Below are 15,396 nucleotides of genomic sequence, written 5' to 3'. Positions count from 1 at the left end.
GTAATCACTGACTGGAATGATCTAGATTGACTACTTCCTCATGGAATAGGAAAAACAGCTTGTGATAATTAAATTAAAAAATGACCCACTGTAGGTAAAAACCCCCTACAAGGAGTTTTATTGCCATATCCTATACCTCATTGTTCAGCAGAGTAGGAAGATTTGATGTAGATAGTTTTTGAAGCGTATCAACTCACATTGACATGATCGGCCATAATGACATCCCTCATGATACCGTCTGCAGATCTCAATATAAACACTGACCAAGCTCCCACAGAAAGTGTAGTGTTTACTCATTGATCTACAAAGGGTATGCTGCTGCCAAACACCCCATTTGTACCTGGATCTGAGGATGAGTCTTCGTTAAGTCCAGATCATTTGTTTGGGATTCACTATTGAAAGCCTAGCTTAGCAGAGGGTACAGATATTTGCCTTATGTAAATCCGTAGGCTTTTGTTAACTGCACCTGCACATATGAAATTACTAAATTTGAGAGTTAGGGACTCCTGGTGAGACCTGTGCAATCTCCTGAATTTTTTACCTTTTTTTAGATAAAGGAGGAAAGGAAGGAAAATAATCTACTGACCTTGTGGGGATTGGCCCAGCAATCAAAAGCTTGAATATTCTTGTTTTGAATACAGGTGTAGCAACAACACTGGAATCCCTTTCTTTCTTAATGCATAACAGTTTGGGATATCTAAGGTAGTGAGAGTGTATTAGAGATTGTACCTTTTTGGCTGGTGAGATCTTATGTGCCCTGGGATTGTCTTTATAATTTCATATGACCTTGAAAGTTATATTGAATGATCAACAAACAAATACACATACAGGTTGTTGTTTATAGCTTTCTTTTTCCTTTTTTTCTTTTGGCTGCAAGCAAGCATAAATTCTTCCTCTTGTATAGTACTCTGATTTCCTTTGGGAGAACTGACCTCCATCATTTCCTTTAATGTTGCTGGGACAGTAAATTTCCAGGTGCCTGTCTCCTTCCATGGAATCTGAAGAAGACAGAGCCTTCTGCTCTGTGCTTCCAGGGGGCTGACATGTGACCTCTCCCTGGCAATCAGATTTTTTCTCTCTCCTGAATGAGTGATTTAAGGACACAAAATACAGTTGGAAATTATTTATCTTGGGGAGCAGCTGCAGTAGCTTCCTCCTCCCCCTGCAACAGTGTGCTTGCTGTGCTTCTTGCTTCTTGGCTTTCTGGGGTTTGCTTGGTTGCTGCATGGTGCTAAACCTGTCTCTCCAGGCTCTGTTGGTTCTATGACATTCCATCCAATATATTTGCTTTTATTTGTTAGTCAGCCTCAGTTGTGTTGCTTATGATCAAGCCCTCTGATGCCTGTGTCCAACTCTAGTGGCCTAAAATGAACTCCTTTTACATTTATCAATGAGGGACTGGGAGTAATTTGCCTTGGACACTCACTAGTTGTAGTTGCTTGTTCTGATCATTCCCATTTAATTTTCACCTGTAGTCTTTGCCACTTGACAGATTAAGAAACACATATTTTCCCTAGGCTTAATAAAACATGGGATAAATTCCTGTATAATGAGATCACTCTGAGAGTTAATATAATATTGATGACCATGGTGTAAAGGTGGCATGGTTTTTATATCCCAGATTCCCATGTGGCATACATATTTACTTCCCATTGTCAGGATTCTCCCTTACCAGGATAATATAATGTACTGTTGACCTACTCCTCTGATAAATGCTGTGATTTTCTCACATAAAGAGCTATCTATATGTTATCAAGGTATAGTGGTTTTTTAAAGGAAGGCTGTTACACTTGCCTCTGACTGCTAAAGATCTCTCTTTCCCAGAACCTATCAATAAAACGGGAAAGAAAAAAAAAGATGTCTTTTCTTTGCATGTGTAAGCAGTAAAAGGCATATCAGTGGGGCTGTCAGGATAGCAGACACCTCTGTGACCTGATCCTCAAAATCATCAGTTCGTTTCCTTTCTTGCAGATAAAATGTTACCTAGTTTGGGTAACAGCAAGGGACAGGGTGAGAGGTTGAAATAAAACAGCATGCTTTCTACTTGAAGGGTTGTGTTATTTGAGACAAGTTCTCTGTATTATTTTCCCCGGGCAATGGGTGATTGCATTTGAAAGCAAAAAGGGGCCTGAAAAATCATCTATTTATAACTATCTCATTTCATTAGTGAGGAAACTGAAGTTCATAAATGTTATTTAATTTAGCTAAGATTATATGGTTGGTTACACCACACTCCTCCTCCTCGATTTCTTGTAATAAATTCATTCTTGCCTCTCAGAACTGGGTGGTGGTCAGCTATTAACAGGCCAACTCTCTAGGTGGTTCCAAGGTAGAAGGTTTTGCTTTCTCTTGTTCTCTTGCACAGTACATTATTTGGAAATACCTGCGAGCTGGCTTGAATCCTCTAGAAATGACAAGATCTTTTTATTCTTTTCCTTGCTAGAAATTTTTTGTGGACATAGGGTTATTAAATTCTGTAATTCAGATGTTTTGGTAAGTTAAGTTTTGGGTACCCAAATGTGGATACAATAAGAAGTATATATTTGGCCTTTGTCCTAGGTTCCTGGCACATAGCTCCTAAAACCCTCTAATCCTTAGAGTGATCAGAGTATCTTTTGTATCCTAATGAGATGACTGGTGGCTGAGGACCCCCAGATAGCTTCAGGATGAATACTGGTCACTAGAAGGACTAAGGCATGATTAGAGGATTAGAACCTTCAGTCTAACCCCTGACCTCCAGCATTCATTGGTATTAATCACCAATAGCAAATGATTTAATCAATCATGTCTACATAGGGAAACTTCCATAAAAAGCCCTAAATGACAGAGTTTGGAGAGCTTCTGGGGGCTGTGAACACATTGAGGAGCTGGGAAGATGGCATACTCAGAAGGGGATGGAAAATCTGAATCTCCTCCCCACCTTGCCCTATGCATCGTTTTCATCTGGCTGTTCCTGGGCTGTATCCTTTATAATAAACCAGTAAATGTAAGTAGGGTCTTTTCCTGAGTTCTTTGAGCTATTCTAGCAAATTATCAAACCCAAAATGGGATGTTGTGGGAACCCTCAAATTTGTACCAGGTCAGACAGAAGTGTGGGTACCATGGGCACCAAATACTTGGAACTGGGCATCTGAAGTGAGGGTAGTCTTGTGGGATTGAGCTCTTAAACCTATGAAGTCTGATGCCAACATTGCACAGTGTCAGAGTTAAATTGTAGGCCACCCAGCTGATATTTAGAGAGTTGGAGAATTGGTTGGTGTGAGGTAAAAACCCACCCATTTGGTGTCAGAAGTGTTGTGAGTAGAAACAGTATATGCATGGACAACTAGAGAAGAATGCCAGAAGGAATAGGCCTTATTCTGAGCCCTAGGTTTAGGCCAGCCAGGGAGAAACTGGCCATGCACTGTGTGTTTGTCTAGTGTTTTACTTATTTCTCTGTATATCCTTTACTGGTTTTATTTATTTAGAGTTTATGTTCCTAGAACTAGTTGTTGTCTTGATCTTGATTGCTTTGTAAACCAGTCAGCACTCTTGATGGTGAAGTTTACATAACACAGTGGTTATGAGCATAGTCTTTGCATCCAGGTTTGATTCTTATTTCCTATCTTTACTTACTGGGTATCCTTATTCATAATAATTCCCCTTTTGGGGGGCCTCAATTTCTCTTTTGTAACTTGGGAAAAATTATAACATTCACCTCATGGAGTTATGAGACAAAGCATGTAGAGGCTTCTCAGAGCCTGACATCTGGTAATGGCTGTAAGCAGTGTCTAGTGCTGGTGCCACAGGTACTTCTGTTATTAACTAAAGTGGTCCATTTAAAAGAACTGAAAAAAAAAATAAAAGAATTGATATGTCAGAGTTCTAAGAATTTACAGTGTATTTTTTTTTTTTTAGGATTTTGAACCTTAGAAAGCTGGAGGAAAGAATACTGAATGTTCTTTACTTAGAGGGAGCAGGTGTTTGAATTTCTCTGTAACCACATTTTCCACCATCCTGAAATTCCCCTTACATCTGATCTAGAGAAGCAATGAAGCAGAGCTGCATAAAGGTGAGGGCAGATCAGAGAACATGGCTATTGCTATTAGTTAAAGTTGGGATTGGCTCTAATTGGGCCCATGGGGGCCACTTTCTATGAACTAAGTTACTGGAACAGCAGTGTTACCCTGAGTGTTCTGTCTCCTGCCATCTGCTACCAAAGGATGTGTGCTTTGTTCTAGTATAGGATGAGGGATATTTGGACTCAGCTGAGTGCAGTAGGAAATATGCATATTAAGAGGCTCAGGGAGGCATGGTAGAGTGGCTTGGTGTGGGCATAGTTATGTTTTGAGTTAGAGCAGGTGTCTAGGAAAATCTATTGGTTGAAGTAATTTTAGTGTAAATCATGCTATTAAACATAAATTTGTAGTCATGGATAATATTTTAAAAATGAGTTACAGGGTCCTCTGCACAGCCTGGAGCATCTGATCTCACATACCTCTCCTACCTCTTCTCCCACCGCACCCACCCCCCATGCCACTCCCACTTTTAGTTCCTTCAGAAAGCTCTTTCCCATCACAGGGCCTTTGCGTATTTGTTAACTCTGCCTGCAACCTTAACCTTCAACTCTTCCCATGGCTACTTCTCTTGCTCATTCTTTAGGTCTCAACTCAAATGTTACTTCTTCAAACAAGAATTGCTCTCAAATACAATTAAGGTTTCTATATTTGTAATAGTTATGTCTCATAAGATGATAAAAATCCAGCAGAAAAGGCGTTCCTTGGTCTTTGACACAGGGAGCCCAGGGATGGAGCTAGCTTCAGGCATGACTGGATCTGGGGACTCAAAAACAATACCTCGTAGGTTCTAGCTCTCCTCTGTCTTTCCCATCTCTCAGCTTGGTGACTCACTATTGAACTCATTTTCTCTGTCTAGAGGCTTATCCTACCATGTGATTGGAGGGAGAAGGAGGCATGTCTAAAGACCACTTTATATTCCTCTTTCCAGGGCTTGGCTAGGCCTGGGTTAGGGGAGGGCATGGAGCCTTTTTTTGAGATATTTTCCCAGTGTAGTGTGGAGAACATATATGTGCGTGCATGGGTTGGAGAGGGGTGAGGAGCGTGGAAGGGAGACACAAGGAGGAATGCATTACATGGACAAAAGCCAGAAAGCTCTATTGTAGTCTCCCTCGTGGCTTTCTCTTTTAAAATGCAGTTCTTTTTCTTTGTCTTTTTTTTTTTAAGATTTATTTATTTATTTTAGAGAGTGAGAGAGAGAGAGAGAGAGCGTGGGAGGAGGGGCAGAGGGAGGGAATCCTTAAGCAGACTCTCCATTGAGCAGAGAGCCCTACCAGGGGCTCCATCTCACCACCCATGAGATCACAACCTGAGCCAAAACCAAGAGTCAGATGCTTACCAACTGAGCCACCCAGGTGCCCCTATGGTTGTTCTTCATAGCACTTGTCCAATTTGAAATTTAGTGTATTTTGTGTGTTCATTTAGTTAATGTCTGCTGTGTACTTCTCTAGGTTGGCAGTCAGTTCTACAGTGTTCGTAGTGGTATTCTAGTGCCTGTGGCTGGCATATAGGAGCTTGGTAATTACGTGTGGAATGAATGAATTGAATAGTCAAGGATATCAGAGTGTGGGAGAAGAAGGGAGACAGATGTGTTGTGATCTTATCTTTACATCTAATGAAGCTCTGGACTATTTCTTGGGGAATTTCGTCATTTCAGTGATTGTTAGAGACAAGAGTTGAGGGCAAGAATAGGTCAGTGGTTGCTGAAGTATGGTCCCTCGGCCAGCAGCAGCATCACCAGGGGACTTGCTAGAAATGCAAATTCTCAGGCCCTTCCCCACACAGGGCCTGAGTTAGGAACTCTGGGAATGGGACCCAAAAACCTGTGTTTTAACAAGCTCTCTGGGTGATTTTGATGCATAGAAATGTTTGGAACCACTGGAATGGGGGATAGGAGTAGATCATGCTTACACAGCTGTGTCATATAAACATTATTGGCAGGGGCTGCTGCCTGGATTGTGAAAACTCCTTTTTGAGCTGAAGGATGGGAGTAGAGTAGAAAGTTTAAGAGCTCTTGAGCCAGGTTTTCTGGTTTAGAATCCTGGCTTCTCTGTTAATAGAATAAGTGTACAGGTCACTCAATGTCTCTAAGCTTCCATATAAAATAACCATAACAAATAAGTACCAAACTCATGGAATTACTGTGAAAATTAAAAATGATGATGATAAAAAAAATGATGATGATTATAGTAACCAACATTTATTAAGGCCTTGCTAAGTGTCTAAATGTGATGCCAAGCTTTTTCCAAGTGTTAACTTGGTGCTTACAAAGTGCTTAGCACAGTGCCTCACACGTAGCTAACATTTATTGAATGCTTATCACTATTGCTTATAAATGGAGAATTAATGGACTTTGTATATTTGGAGTGGGTCAAAAATTTCCCAAGCCAAGGGACCATTGGTAAAGGTTGATAAGACATCTGTATGACTTGGGAGATAGTGGATGTAATGTCCAACCTCCTATTCTGTGTTTGCTCCCATTCTCCTGCTTTCTGATGAGTCATCTTTCCTGTATGTTCCTGTCTTATTGGCTGCCCTTGATGCATAGCATTACAATAAGCACAAACACTTGTAAACCTAGTGATCTCTAACCAAGGTCATCTGACCATTATAATGAACTTTTATAGGTGGGATTAACTGAAGGTGTTTACTGTACAGGCTTTTCCAGAGCTCTGCATTTTTGAATATTTGCACTTTAGGGATTTTTCTTAGAACTTACTGAGGCTTTTTTAACCTCAGCTGACCTTTCCCTACTCATTGCTCACAGTCAAGGTCACCTAGATTTGGATTTGACAGGCCCATCAGTTTTGGTCAGTTGAGCTCTGGTCCCCAGGGATTTGGACTATTTAGTGCTGTTTGCTTGCATGCATGTCAGCTGGGCCTATACATGTAGACTGAGGTACCTGGGAGACTGAAGAGCTGTGTAATGTGGTACGTGGCCAGTCTTTTATTATTGAAACATCCCTTGGGTATTTACTGTATATAAATCCCTGAGCCTCCATTCTGGGGAATGCTAAGAAAGTTATAGTTTGTCACAGTGAAATTTGCTTGTTTGAAACAGTCTGGGGCCAGTGGTATTTGCACACAGGAGAAGATGCGTTTTACCTTGAAGCAGACTGAAAACTGGAGATGTGGGGTGGGGGTTAGCATGGTACAAGTTGCTGTTACACAGAGGTGCACCCTGGAACCTCTTGGGCACAATTATCAGCAGACACTTACCTACAGTTAACTATCAAACTATCACCAGTGGCCAAATGTGCTATAGGCGGAGATTTTTTCACCTGAGAGCAAATATCCAGATTCAGGACCTTTCCTTCCTTTCTCCTTCTGATGGTTCCTTGTCTTTGTACTGAATTAGTTTGGTACATGGTCACGTCTTGTGCAAGGTGAGGTTTGCCACAGTGAGCAGAAGGGTTTTAGTCAGAAACCTTGATTGTATGTGACAAATCCAATTTGAACAAACTTAAGAAAAAATAGACTTGATTGCTTAGATAACTGGAAAGGATGATGGTGCAGACCACAAAATTAAAGAAAGAACTGCAGGACCCAGGGACTTGAGAATCAGGACACAATTTCACCAGGGTTTCTTTCTGCTCATCTCTCATTTATGCCTGTCTCTTACTGTTTTCATTTTGTTGTCTTATCTCAGGCTTTATGTCTTAGCTATAACAATGTAAAGAGCTTTGCATCTTTTTCCAAGGTCCATTTGTCATTGTCAGAAAAGGATCCAGTTGGCCCTACTTTGTCATGGATCCATTCTTGGATTCATCATGTGCCCAGGGAAGTGGGCAGGACCGACATTCAGCCAGTGTGTACTGTTATGGTCATAATGGTTATCCATGGCAGGAGGCTATCCTGACTGTTGGTGCCCTTGCTGTCCTGGTTGAAACATTTTAAATAGCATTTTTAGAAATGAGGTATTCTGATTGGCCGGATCTGGGTCATCTGTCTCTCTCTGTGAGCCCAGGGTGGGGTGAGGGTGCACACGGCATGGTTTTTTATAAAGATAAGAGGGGGAAGTGTGTTAGGGAGCTAAAAATTAGTGCAGTATCATAATATGCCTCAAACATTATGAGGTGAATTCAATATAAAACAGACCCCAGTTATCTTCACCAATCTGGAAGTATGAGGCCCCTCTGACTCTGCTCATAGGAATCATAACTGCTTTTTCTCCTAAGGATGGACATGTAGTCCCCTGCACTGTTCCCCTCAGCTGAGCTGAGCTCTGTCCATCTTCATCAGCCCTCATACCCTCCTTGCCAGGTTTTTTTATTTTTGTTTTTTGCCTACCCTTGATTCTTCCGTTTTTCTTCCTGTTCTTTTTTGCTTGCTCTTATCCTTAATGCTTTTCTATATCAGGCTGTTCCTGATAGAAGAAATGGCTGGAGGGATTATGAAACTTATTTAACAGATTGAAGAAATGAAGGCTCAGAGAATTTAAGGTGATTTGTTCCAGGTCACATAGCTGGTAGTTGGCAGATTAGCAATTTTTAGAGCCTTCTTACCCAGAAGCTCAGGGTCTTTCCTCTGCCCTGTATTCTCTTACTGTGTTTGCTCATTATATTTAAATATATGGCCACTCTCCCAGTAAGTAATCACCATTTGGAGAGGGGAATTTTTTGTGACAGTGATTTGAGGATAAGTTTGGAGGGATGAATCTTGAGTCTGGAAGAAAATGTAGACTTTTGATGGATAGAAAGGAGAGGGGAGGCCATTCTAGGGAACAAGAGCAATCTGAATAAAGCAGCTGAGTGAAAAGGGGCTTCTGTCCTGTGTCACAAAACCAGCCTGGGAGTGGTGATAATAAGAACTGTAGCCTGAAGGAATGTGATGATGAAAAAACAAGTAGGCAAAGTGAGCAGCTGCTCTGCTCCAGGCACTGTTTTGAGCACTTTCATGCGTCATCTTTTTTAATTCTTACCCTGTGAGCTATGTAATATTATTATCTCCATTTTCCTGCTAAGGAAATAGAGGCACAAAGAGGTTAAATAGCTTGCCTGAATCACACAGCTAAAGTAAGAAGCAAAGTTTATATACAAACTTGAACCTGTTTGGTCTTCAAGTGCATGCCCTTAACCAGAGTGCTCTGCTGCTGGAGGGTGCTGCATGAATTTGATAAGAAGCGCAACGAACAGTCCCAGAAATCTGTCCAGAGAGCCAATGTTATTAGTAAAAATCATTGTTTGTCAGGTATTTTTATTTTAAAAAGGTATATCTTTATTAGATTTGAGCATTAATAATAAATTTAGAAATATTGTCGTTTCCTTGTAAAAGATTCGAACAGTACAGAATCAGAGGAAAATGTGATAGTTTCCCATTTCCATTATTGTTCTTTCATTCTGTGCAGATTTTTAAAAAATTTTTTTTAGTTTATCTCTCAGCCTGCTGCAGTGGGAGAAGCAACTCTGCCACCAATTTTTTGTGGGACCCAGGGTATGTCACTTACTATCTCTGTACCCTGTTTCTTCATTGGTAAGCTTGAGCTTCACACTTGCTTCCTTTCAAGGTTCAAGATTCTCTGAATCTCATTTCTTTGCCCAGTGGCAGTGACTCAGGAATCCTGTGGGTAATAAATTATGTTCTATAATAATGAGCCCTTTCCTTCTGTTCTGTCGGCTGGTTCTTTTTACAGTGAACCTTGATGGGCTGAGGCAGAAAAGCTCACAGTTTAGAAGTGAGTTTCTACCCCTTGGAGGTGCCCTCTGTGTGAGAAGATGAAAATGACAGGCATTCTGGGGGAAAGCTTGGAATAAAAGATGGGCACTCCTGGGGAGTTCTACTGCCTGCGTAACTCTAAACCCAACCCTAAACACTGGTGGCAATGTGTCCTGGTAGGACTTGAGAGTAATTGGTTAAACTCCCAGTATTTACTGACCATGATCAAATACTAGTGAAAGAAATCAAACACTTGATACCTCTCTCACAAGAAAAATAATTATAAACAGCATGTCACAGTGTTAAAATGGCAATAGATTCAGCCAGTTTTATACATATTCAGCCATGGGAGAGCATGTGAGTTAAGGGTGTTGATGGTCAGAGAATGCTCCCCAGAGGAGCTAAGGTTCCAAGGGTAAACTAAATAAAAAGTTAATACATGCTCAATGTAGAAAGTTTGGGTAATTTTTTAAAAGCATAAAAAACAAAATGATCTCTTATCACACCAGAGGTGATTGCTATTAGTATTTTGGTATATGTCTTTCTAGTTTGTTATTATCGCATTATATAATCAAAATGAAATCTTACTATACATGCTGTTTTGCAACTTTTATTTTTAGTAATATATGACATTTCCCTATGTCAATAAATCTTCAAAAGCGTGAAATATTTACATTGGCTTTTTTTCTCAAAAATGTAATACTTGCAAAAAAAAAAAAAATCAGAGGAGGAGCGCCTGGGAGGCTCAGTCAGTTAAGTGTCTTGACTCTTGATTTCAGCTCAGGTCATGATCTCAAGTTCATGGGATCAAGCCCCGCATCATGCTCTGCACTCAGTGGGGAGTTTGCTTCTTTCCCTCTCCCTGCTTTCTGTCCCTCTACCCGCACTCTCTCTCTCTCTAATATCAATAAATAAATCTTAAAAAAAATCAGAGCTTCTTTAAGACATTATAAAGGAGAAAAGGAAAAAAATTTACATAATCTTCCCCTTGCAGTTACTACCATTATCAGATGACTATATATACTTCCTGACTTTTTTCTAAATGTGTGTGTGTGTATGTATGTATGTAAAATATATCTGTATAATACATAGTATATTTTATTCCTGTAGATGTTTGATTAATATTTTTCATCTACCCTCCACCATGAATTTAACCATCATGAAGGCAGACTATGTCTATCCTATTCACCAGAGTATTCCTAGCTCCTTGTATAGTGCCTGGCACATAACAGGCATTTAATAAATATTTGTCAAATGCAAGATGAGTGAATGGTATGTCCATAATGTGGTGGGTCTTAAATTAGGATATAATAGGAGTGCTGTCTAATCACTGGGAAATGGGACAGGACTTTCAGAAGTATAGCCACCAGGTTATGGCTTTTTACTTATGTATGGTTAGTATCCATGCATTTTTTTTTTAAAAGCCAAAGGAAAAAAACAACATGCCAAATTCAAACATGCTACTTTTAACTTGATGAGAAGGTGCATTTTGACTGTTAAGATTCATGACAACTTAAACCACTTCCTCCTTTCACTGTCCGCATCATGCTAGCTAGCTCTAGGAAAGCAGGAAACATGTTCATCTTAGTACTGCTAATGCTGTGCCGTATGTGTCTTTGGCATCACCACATGTTTCTTGGTGAGTATGGTGGTTGGAGGGGAAGACGATGGGAAATTAACCATAGAGAGACCTTGTGGTGAATAAAAGGCATGTGACACTTCTCTAATGTGACCAGATGCTAAGAGGACTGCTTATTTCATTAAGATTCTTTGCCCTTACCTAGTTTCGCTAGACCTGATTAAAGAAGTTGCAGTGAGAAATATGTGTGGGCAGACAGTTAAGTAGCTAAATCAACTGTATTATAGCTTCACTGCTGTAGCGCAGACTCTAGTGTACTCTCTTACAGACATTTTAAATGCTCTGAACTCAAATGAACCAAAGAGTAATTTGGATCTAGAGATTTTAAACTTTTATGTTGCTGGAAGGGATCCAGAGAAGCCAACTCAGAATTGTAGAATATTTGAATTGGAGGGAGCTTGAATACCGACTAGTAGTCATATCGGTAAAATGAGATAAGGAAACAGCTCCAGGAGGGAGGGTTGAATTACTCAAGCTCCTATAGCAAGTCAGTGGTAGAATGAACTATGCTGATGTCATTTCTGACTTTCTGAGAAAGATAAACATTTAAATCATCAAGATTAACTGTTTTATATATACAAAGAGAGAGAAAGGAGGCAAGACTGAGAAGAGGGAAGTGAGACAAAGGGCAAAGGAAAACAAATGAAAATGAGAGCTTTTCTAGGCCATGCATTCTGGGAAAAAATGTTGAGTCACACAGAATGACTTGGAAAGTGATACTCTAATGAACTTCTTCAACACACATGAAAAGCCCAGAGAGTTATAGTTTTAAAAATAAATTTGAAATGCTTTGGACACCGCTATTGGTAACTCACTGCCTTTTCTTCTAATCTAAATGAATTTATCTCAGTTTTAGTCACAGGAGACTAATTAAGCCATCTTGCATGAACCATAGCTAAATCCCCTTATATGAACTGTAGCACACACAGGGAGAGGAGCTGCACCTGGACACCCATGAAATTTGCTTACAGAATCAACTTAGCCTCTTAGTAATGGGTAATGGAGCCTAGGTAAAATGAAAGAAATAATGTACAGTAAGTATAGACATTTTGTAGAAGAAAAACAGAGGAAATTACAGTGACTTATGTAATACCCCTTACAGTTTTTCTTTCTATTCCCATATTTATCCTTCCTACCCATCCTGCTTCTCAGGTTGGGCTACAGCTGTAATATCAGACCAGTTCTCCAGCCTGTTCACTCCAGCACATGTTAAACATTGCTTCCAGTTATGTTTTTTAAAATAATCCTTTCATAATTCTAGTCTTTGACTCAAACATCTTGGGCTTTTCATTGCTGAGAGCATGATTCTTTTTTTTTTATTATGTTAATCACCATACATTACATCATTAGTTTTTTTTTAAATGATTTCTATTTTGATATTTTTAAAGATTTATTTATTTATTTGAAAGAGAGAGAATGAGAGAGAGAGAGAAAGAGAGAGCACATGAGCACATTTTGCTGAGGGCTGCAGTGGCCAGTCTGCTTCAGTGTCACCAGTATGTTAAAAAAATCCATTTTCTGGGGGTCTAGAACATCAGATGTGAACTGAATGCTAGAGATCTGCTTAATGAGTCTTTTTTTTTTTTTTTTAAGATTTGAGAGAGAGAGAATGAGAAATAGCACGAGAGGGAAGAGGGTCAGAGGGAGAAGCAGACTCCCTGCTGAGCGGGGAGCCCGATGCGGGACTTGATCCCGGGACTCCAGGATCATGACCTGAGCCAAAGGCAGTCACTTAACCAACTGAGCCACCCAGGTGCCCCTACATCATTAGTTTTTGATGTAGTGTTCCATGATTCATTGTTTGTATATAACACCCAGTGCTCCATGCAGAACATGCCCTCTTTAATACCCATCACCAGGCTAACCCATCCTCCCACCTCCCTCCCCTCTAGAACCCTCAGTTTTTCAGAGTCCATCGTCTCTCATGGTTCATCTCCCCCTCCGATTTTCCCCCCTTCATTCTTCCCCTCCTGCTATCTTCTTCTTCTTCTTTTTTTTTTTAACATACAATGTATTATTGGTTTCAGAGGTACAGATCTGTGATTCAACAGAGCAATGATTCTTAACTTTAAAACTATTAACAGTGCATGGAGGGAGCCTGTTAAAAATGTTCATTCCTAAACTACCCTCCCCCCCCCCCCCCCCCCCCCCCCCCGCCAAGGAGAATCCAATTGCTTGGATCTAGGATGATGCACAGGAATTTATATTTTTAACATATTCCCAGTTTATTTCTGATGCATAGGGCGCCTGGGTGGCTCAGTTGGTTAAGCGACTGCCTTCGGCTCAGGTCATGATCCTGGAGTCCCGGGATCGAGTCCCGCATCGGGCTCCCTGCTCAGCAGGGAGTCTGCTTCTCCCTGTGACCCTCCCTCCTCTCATGTGCTCTCTCTCATTCTCTCTCTCAAATAAATAAATAAAATCTTAAAAAAAAATTTAATTATTTCTGATGCATATACCTGAGGAAAAATACTGAGAAAAATTGGCTAACATGGAAGTCCAGCTTTTTAGCCAGAGGAATGACCTTTAATGTTGGAAATTTAGATCTGTGGCAGGCCAAAGAGGGAAAAGAGAGATTTGGGTAAAGATTGGTCTCCAAAACATCTAGGAACTGGATATACTGGGAACCATGACTGTGTGAGAATTTGCATCTTTGGATGGAAAGAAATTTGTAATCTATTGTTCACTTTTTTGGCTTGAGCCTGCTAGATGTTTGGCATAGTGGAAAGAACTCTGGAATAGGGCCTGAAGATATGAGTGTAGGTTCCAGCCACTTATGAGTTGTATAACTTTTTGACTAGCCACTTGACTTCCCTGTACCTTAGCTTTCCTCATCTGTAAAATGGGAATGCAAAATGCCTTGCTTCTGCAATGAGTTATAAGGATCAAATATGTAGAAGTGCTTTGAAATTTGGAATAATGTAAGGTAAATAATTTGAATAATATAAGGTATTATGCATTTATTTATATTCATAATCTATTCACTCTGTTCTTTTCACCTTTACCAAGTGACAAAAAGGATCTTACTCAGGAGACTAATTGAAGTTAAACAGGCTAAACCTGTGAGGGTGTGTTTGTTGACGTGAATCCTGCTACAGCATTTGCAGGAGGGAATAAAAAAGCCATATAGCAGCAGACAAAATGTTTTTGATTACCCCATGGGTTTGGGTAGCTTAGAGATCTGCTGTAGAGCTGCATGCTGGAATCGGACTTCCTCTGTGAGTATGAATTTGGCTGATTTAATAGTGAGAAAGCTTAAGAAAATCTACACATGCTGAATCCCAAAAGGCTAATGGGGAGAATAAACAGCTTGTGCAATTAGACCTTGTGCATTTCCCTAAAAAGAAATCACGAAATATGTACAGAATGTTGTCTCTGAAGGCTTCATGGTTACTTGGTCTAGTTTTCAATTTGGAAACTATGTTCATTGCCTACAGGAATTACAAGAAAAATAGGCTTCTGGTTGTTTATAAATTGATGCCCTCACATGAAGTCTGACATTTGATGTTCTGGCCTTGGCCCCACTCAGCAGCAGGGTACTCATGCAGGCTGAGTTTTGCTCTGTTCTGAACATTCACAGCTTAGCATCCTTAGCTGGCTTTATTGTGACTTCTTGATGAGCCAAACTCTTCTGTGTTTTTGTTGTTGTTGTTGGTGGTGGTGGTGGTATTGTTTTGATTTTTGGCTTCAGACATGTTTATTCTTCCCTGTATTGCTTGTCCACAATAAACAACGAAATGTTTTATCTTAAATAGATCTATTGTTCTTCTCAGAGGCCCCTGGTGTCTTCAATATAAAGGACACGATTGAACTTTTTATCACCCTATCACCCAGGTTTGTCGGATCTTTCCATGTTGTCATTTTTTGCTTCATGTCTTTTATTATATTACATATATTTTAAAAGAAATGAAATGTAGTTGTAGTTCAGACTCTGAAATTCTCCCCACCCCATCCCTGTTTCTCTACCTCACTTACCAGAAGTGACCACTATGCTGAATGAAGCAAGCGACACAATATTCAACAGAACATTTTGACTAAGGTGACAAGATT

This window comes from Zalophus californianus, chromosome 1, assembly GCF_009762305.2.
Source record: "Zalophus californianus isolate mZalCal1 chromosome 1, mZalCal1.pri.v2, whole genome shotgun sequence".
NCBI lineage: Eukaryota > Metazoa > Chordata > Mammalia > Carnivora > Otariidae > Zalophus > Zalophus californianus.
This window is presented reverse-complemented; position numbering follows the sequence as displayed.